Source organism: Tachypleus tridentatus, chromosome 1 (genome assembly GCF_004210375.1).
Source record: "Tachypleus tridentatus isolate NWPU-2018 chromosome 1, ASM421037v1, whole genome shotgun sequence".
Lineage (NCBI taxonomy): Eukaryota > Metazoa > Arthropoda > Merostomata > Xiphosura > Limulidae > Tachypleus > Tachypleus tridentatus.
In genome coordinates, this window is record NC_134825.1 from 12,804,101 (window position 1) to 12,812,378 (window position 8,278).

Below are 8,278 nucleotides of genomic sequence, written 5' to 3' on the forward strand. Positions count from 1 at the left end.
ATCTCTTTTATACAACTTATGCAGATAGAGTATCAAAGTTTCTTTTAATAATTCGTGATTCATCACTGAAGATAAACGCCAGTCGTGTCTATTTTATTGCGATATTTTAACCTTTGAATTACTACACTAGATAAGAATTCAAAAGAGCATAATATTGCTTTATACTCTAAATACAGTAAGAAAAGTTTTGTTTAATGAATAAAAACAAGAACAATGAAGTTAGAAGTCTGTGTTTCATTATTTTCTTATTTATCTATTATTTTATTATAGAAATCATGCAACTATTCAGTCCTATAACTCGTTGAGTTTGTCGCATGCTCTGGAAGAAGGAGAAACTACCAGTAATTTACTCCTTCTACAGCCAGTTATTTCCTCGTTTGGTGATGGATGGTACTTTACAAGTCTTCAGGAATTAACCTTCTGTTATTGGTTCAAAGTTCATCGTTTAGATAGAAGACTCCATGTATTTTCATATGCCCGAAATGCAACGGATAATGATATTCTAACTTTTCTAGAAGGAGGAAATGTTATAGATTTAATTATCTGTGGCAAAACACAGATAAATATTGAGTGTCTTTTTGATATAGAGGTTGGAAAATGGCATCACATTTGCTATGTGTAGTCTTCTTGGTAAAGAAGCTCATCTCTGATGATGAATGGTTATCGTTGCTATGGCAGTGTTACTGGGGTAACTAAGGTAAAAACAGTTCAAAAGGAGATACAGTTGTGTTTTGAAGAAGATCAGGATAAAGTTGGTGGTTGATTGATGGTTCCAAAATATGGAAGGACAGTTGAGTGAACTAAATATGTGGAATTCAGCACTGGACAGTAAGCAAACATTAGACCTAACTAAATGTGATGATGAGAGAGATCTGTACGGAAACATAATTCAGTGTGTAGAGACATATTTTATGTTGAATGATGGGGTTGCTATTTTCATAATAAAATTTGTGCTCAGACATCATGTAACAAAACGTTTATTTTCGTGTAGAACCGTTAACCCTAAGTTTGTAAGAACTATATGTTATATTCAAAACCTCTTTAAAGTTTAGCTTACAGAAACTTTGTAACTCGCTTGCACTTTTCATCGATATCTTCAATGTTTTGATTATGTATGTTTTATGGTGTGTGTTTTAATATTGTAAACTGAATATTGCTTCACAGACGAGCCATTAAATCGCTACACTAGAAGAACAAGACTTAGCTCATATTAGGCCTATTTCATATTTGCTAAGATAAATCTTTACTATAAAAAGTTGCAGTGACCATGTTGAGTTTTCTAACAGTACCATCAGCTGTATTGTTAGTCTGATATTTGACCACCATTTATTTGTCAAGTACTAAATGTAAAACTATTTTACAGACTCTAAACCAATCTCTTTACCAACAAATAAATAAGTTTATATTTTATAAATCAATATACGAATAAGAAGTGTCCAAATTTACTTAATGTCTCAGTTTTAATTTCTGAAAAACTTAACAATCTATCGAGAACTTTCGACATATTTTAACCAAATTTCATATAAAAGTGTGTAATAAAAGAACAAAGAAATTAATATACATTAATAAATTTGTTTGTAATCAGTAAGACTCAGTGAAGGTTTAATGTTTTAATGATTTTATATTGAGTTTAACTGAACTGTGATAAATGTGTTTTCGTAACTTACTTACCTATATACTCTGTATGTGGGTAAGTTACGAAAACACATTTATCACAACAAACCACCATTAAGGTAGCCTTTTACAGTGCGAACGTCAACACACAAAGGAAAACTACAAAAAACATATAGCCAGAAGTTATTCTATAATTATTTACACAGTTACGTAATGGGCTGTATATGCTCTGTCAATAACGGGTATCCATCCACGGGTTTGTGTAACTGAAAAGGTGACCATCTTTGTAAATTATCTTCTGTTACCTGATCAAGACTTTTGATTAGGTTTTCTCTATAAAGAGCCACAAATTGAACAAGGAGGATTATTTTCTACGGTTAGAGCAGCCACTCGCATTTGTTTTGTTTTCTGTTAGCGACTGCTTTTCTTTGAATAAATTCCAGACACTTAGTGTATCGTTGGTGTAATAACACTAATATTTTGTATAATATGTAGCAGCTCAAACAAATACCTAACTATCAGATAACGAATCGATCACCTCAATCACCTGGTTATACCAATCCGATACAGTATAGTTCAAGCTACAAATATTCTCTAAGTTACCAAAGTCTCTTCTGAATCACTTTTATTTATTTCTGATATTTTGAACGTAAACTCTTTGAAACTCAGTTCTAGTCAAACACAAGTTCTCTATCTTTTCATATAATTTGGAATAAATAAAGTATTATAATTTTTCTTTGTAAGGAAAATAACTGAGATACAAGAAAAAAATTTACAACTATAAATATCGTATTCTACATGTCTTTGTAAATACGATTGTTAGTTATGGGTATAAAATTTAACTGTTTATATTTTTAAATTTATATATTTTCACGTGATTGTCTTTTGTATCTGATTTGAAGTAACTTAATATTGCATATAAAATCATTATAAGAGGAAATATATCTCAAATATGTTATAACTTATGATAGTTATTAAGTTTATAAATCTTCGTGTTATTCTTTGTTTTGTGTGAGTAAAAGCACTGAAGTATAAGAAATAGTATTAATAAAGCTATAAATGTCATTATCCTTGAACCTAAGAACATATAATAGTATATACATATATTTAATGTATGAATTTCTTCTCAAAGTGAATGTTCAAAATAGCACTTATATATTATTCATAATCCTACTCTATAGTTTGTATTTGCATTTTGCTTTAATCATAACAAGCAAGAGTATTTGTATGCTAATAAACAAAATCACTAGTATTATACAAATAAAGCCTTACGAAAGAAATCATTATAGCCAAACTCTTTAATGGTGTTAAATATCAATCGTGTAACATTATTCAAAAATCCTTATTTCACTGTTGTTCAGCTCTGTTCTCAGAGCTATATGTTCACTTTATGTAACCTTGTTTACAGTCTTATTTCCATGTTGTGGGAAAATGTTATCAGAGCCCTATTTAGGCCTATTTTACCTTTTGTTATCATAGTGTTAATTGGAATAATACCGAATTGATCAAATAAATTAATAAAAGGAATGAAAGTAGAGCAATTAGAAATATTTAAGAATTTAAATTTAGCTTTAAATAGAGATCCTGGCCAACAATTGTAAAAATTCATTTATGAAAATCATGTTTAAAGTTAAATTGCAGCATCCTATATGTAAAATGATTGGCTACATATTAAACATCCATTAGTTATTATTTGTTATTAGTGTAGTACAAAGTGTACTTCAATGAATGGACATTGATAATTATATCTTTCAGTTGATTATATACAGCACTTGGATAAAAGGTAATTCATGAAACAATATATTTTGATATATGCATTCATTAAATATATATATATATAGTGTCAATGGTTTTGTTTTTACTGTAACGTTTAGAAGCCTTTTTATTTTATATAATGGGTGACAATAACTACGGGATAGAGATATTGTTTTTGGTTGCAATTACCTTTCTGTAATACAACATGAGTATTATGTTATTGTCATTTTGATTTCTTCTGTGACAATGATAAATTTTTCTTATGTGCTACAATTTTAGTTTTTAAGCACATAAATCCAAAATATTGGCTAAACGAGTAAACGAATATTGTATTCATATTGTCTTCAAATAGGTTTTAAGGTTTTTTAGTGTAGCATTTAGATGTATCTATATATTATGTTTTATTTCGATTACCGTTGGTAACTGTGATCATTGTGAATGTCATTTGTCATCTGTAAATAATATAATCCTTTAACTTTGTACTATTTTCAGTAATAATGACTTTGTGTTGAATTGTAATGAATTGTGTTTGCCTATTATCTTTAGGAAAATTTTACTTTTTATCACACCTAATACATGCTTTGAGAGTCGAGTGTAATATTCTGTAATTTTTTATACATTATGTTGTTGTTTTTTTCTAACAACCAGATTCTGAAGTTATATATTGTTATATATATATTCAGTATTACCTGTTTTATTTAATGTTCTGTAAAAAATGTATCCTGGTTTTCAGAAATATTTCAGACTGACATGTGATGCGCTGTATTTTCTTACAATTCTCTGTTAACCTGGTGACCTTTAGTGTTATAAACTGTTTGTGTTATTTTCTACCCAAATGCTAATGTTAATAAAATATAGTTGTTTCATGAAAATTAACCATTTCTCTCTTGATTTGTTGTTAAAAGATTAATTTCATTTCCTTTCTTCAGTTATATTTTCCATCTCCTGGTTAAACAGATGTAAAATACGTACGTGTTTTTAATTTAGAAATATTTTACTGAGAATTTATACACATATTCCAATCAGAAGTACTTTTTTAATGAAAGATGACAATATCAAAAATTATTCAGCTTTTATTATTTAATTTTTTACTTGGTGGTTTAGATTAATAACTTTTAAATATAGATCTTTAACTTTAACGATAAAATTATGAATTTATTCATCCATACCAGTTTCAACACAAACTGCCGCCATATTTTCTCTCCACCTGACCAATTATTGATTGATATTTCTTCATCAGCTGATATAACTTCTCTTCAATACTTTACACTCATCCCAGTACTACCGAGATTCGTTTCTTCATGACATTATGTGCTTTTTGTTTTCTATTATAAAAAATTTATACAGAAAAACTACTGAATTTTTTTCTACTACTCTAAACAAACATTATGAATCTATCAGTATTAACTGGCTACCATCAAAACACGTTGGAACAAGAAATAATTACTATTTGCTCCATTAATTTATTAATCTATCTTTCTAAGATTATGCAAAAAATAACATCGATCAGACTTTTTATATCACATTGTATTAACTGAATCAGTATGCAAATCATTTAATAATAATCAAGCGACAATAGATGTACTTTTGGAAGTTTTTGGCACAATGCCATAAAGTATAAACTAGAATATCAAAATTTTAAAGAAACTGTATTCAGAATGACATCGAACTTGTTGGTCGATAGAAATGACAATGTTAAATATCTGTATGAGGATACGTTATCAAAAACATTCAGTGTTAGTGTTGAAGTCAAATAATTTATAACGTTTCAGAAAATAACCTAAAAACACATCAAGTTCAATGAAACAGAGGAATAACATTAGCACTAAGGCTTCCAAAATTCACTCCAGTTTATTACGTACGTAAAATTAACAACGGACTCATTTTTAACTGAATTACCTTTCAAATAAGAAATATCAGGGAAAGGTAATATATATATGGTATTGTCATCTGCAAACAAATAAAAAACTTTTAAATAAAGATTAAAGCTATTGAATCTAAGCATAAAATACTTTGTTTTTATTTAAATTGTAACAAGTAATTAAAATAAACTATAAAACACTGAATTTACTAAAATTAGATTATAGAACATCGCTGCCAACCAGAATGTAAAAATAGTTAAATATATTTAGGTTTTTATACTTCTCTGTCATCAAATCATTGGACTATCACTTAACAGAAACACTTGATTATTCTCGGACCAGTCCATTTGTCTTTCCTTGTTTTCTGTAAGTGAAAAAAATACTTCTGTTTCTTATCAGTTGATATCATGTACGTTAGAGTATCACCATTATGTTTTTTTATATCATTCAACGTTTTACTTTCAATACCCTCAATACTCCTTTATTTGTTCTATCAGTGTAATTATTAATAATATTTACGTTCTCTGTCGATCCGTCTTCTTGTATTCCAACTAGTTCAAGGTCACAGCCTTCCTCAAGCGAAACATTACCGTCTGACTTTGGACACATTGAGCGATGGTGTTCAGGATTTTGTGTGTTACACGTCATACAATAATAGTTATGTCCACATGTCCTTGTTTATGCCAGATGTAGCACTGAAATTCAGGGCAATCAGTAAACAGACGATTTTCATATATACGTAAATAACAGATATTGTGTTGGTCGTTATGTTTAATGTTGTAATAAACAACACGATCTAATGCATCAATTAATTTTACCACATACGTTAATAACGATTTGCCTGGTGGACACACTACACGAAATATTCTAGTTTCGATATACACGTCCTTTATTTTCTTCTGGTGTATTTTCGTCAGTTCTATATTGTCTACATTGGTATCCAAATTCTTCAATTGTTAACTATCTGGTCATTGTTAACATATGGTGGTACATTGAATATGAACACTGTCACCACTGCATTCACAGTTCACTGGTTGGTAATAGTTTTTCTCCACATTTAATACCCATATTCATGCATATTTTTACATCAGATAGTTCTTTAAACGTAATTTCATGTCCTTCAGGTCTGAAAACTGTCGATTCTATACAACCAACTCCATATAAATGTTCTACTGCATAAAAACTTATTCAAAATTCATTCCTTCTGTACGAAGTAACACCGTTTTATGCATTAAGTCTAACACATTTAACTCGATATTCATATTTTCATCTAACGGCGTAATTGATGCCATGATGAATTATCCAACTGAAATACCTTACAAGGGCATTAAACTAAAAGAAAAATGTATAAAAAAAGGCCTTAGATTATTATTTTAACGACAAAACTCACAACTCTAAAAACAATGTCACCTTTCTAATCTCAAAAATGTAGTAGTACAATACTTAATTAATATAAATATCGAGAAGTTTTAACGTTAACTTTGAATTAGAACTGATTAAGCAAGTGATACGAAAGTATATCCCCAGATTAACGTCAGGTGATGTAACACCCAGACGAGACCTATTTCACATTTAAGATTTCTACTGAATCGTTTCATGATGAAGTTAGTACAATAAAAACTTTATAAAATACCTGAAGCAATAACACACGTAACGTTCTTTTCTTTCCTTAAAAATATCATAAGTTTATCTTAAAACAAACACATGAGTCTAATGATGAAAACAAGTTAATATAATATAAAACCAACATTAGAAAAATATCATCAATTTATCTTAAAACACAGTCATGAGTCTAACGATGAAAACAAGTTAATCTGTCTTCAGATGAAGTGAAAGCAGCAAACATAATAAAATGTAAAGGATGGTTTTATATATATTTAAATGATAAGAGATGGTTTCCAAGTGCTGGTGAGGCCTTGTGTGTAACGTAAAATAAGCTCATAAGATTCTGATCTGAAGAAGTTGCCACTTTAAATGAAGAAATTGGTCTTTTTAATTGAAAACTAAACAGCCAGGTCGTGGCCATAGATAACCGGATGACAGGAAAAAGAAAGACAGAAAGACCTCTAGAAGCACTGAGTTATGATTTATAGAAAAGGAAACAAGGTATATAAGTTGAGTGTTTGACAAGTTTATAATACATGATACTCAATAATATAACTTTTTTCATAAATATAACTTAAACATTTATATATTTACAATGAATACTAACTATGAACTAAGAAACTTGTGGACATTTTTTGTTACTGTTAAAAATATCTACAATAAGTATATGTACAATATTATATTGTGGAGTTTCAAAAACAGATAAAATTACGTGAAAACATTCTCAACATTATGAATAGTGAAATTCATAGTTAAAAGAAAACACTAACTGAACTTTCACATTTAAGGAGATTCTACAGCAAGGTGTTAGGATATATGTGGTTTTGTTACATATCACTGTTTTCAAAACGTTGTATTTTTGCTTTTTAATATGTATGAATATTTTTTGGGTTTTGACGAAAATAATTTGATTATTATTAAGAGGTGCTTATTATAAACTGTAAAATTACTATAAAAACTAATATTGTAATTTTATATCATTTGTGGAATTTGTTGGACACCATGGTCTGCTAAATGGATTATTCCTTTCTATCTCTTATCAACTTATGGAATGGTTCCTTTGATGCAGTTATTTGTATTGTTAACCTTGAGTTATATCATAATTTTGTTTTATAGGGACATGGTTTGTAAAGAAATTAATTTATAATATCCATTTACTTAGTTTTCATATTTTTACATAACCTGTGATTTAACTTCCATTTGATGTGCCACAGAAAAGTCTATGATTCTCACCATAATATTCATTCTTTTCATTATTAAAAAAATGTTTATTAAAAAGACAATTAAACTAAAAATTACATAATTGTTAAGTTACGTCATTTTATTGTTTGGATTCTATTCTGTTGAATGATAGAATTACAAATACAGTAATATTAGGAGCAGGTAACTATTACAGTGCATCAGCCAATAAAGTACGTTGTTTTTACATACTTATTGTTACT

The 8,278-nt window shown here is 28.6% G+C and overlaps 1 pseudogene; it reads left to right on the top strand.

Annotated features, from left to right (window-relative positions):
- The first annotated feature begins 314 nt into the window (after window positions 1–314).
- LOC143224958 (C-reactive protein 1.1 pseudogene) lies at window positions 315–1,052 on the top strand (annotated as a pseudogene).
- The last annotated feature ends 7,226 nt before the right edge of the window (window positions 1,053–8,278 follow it).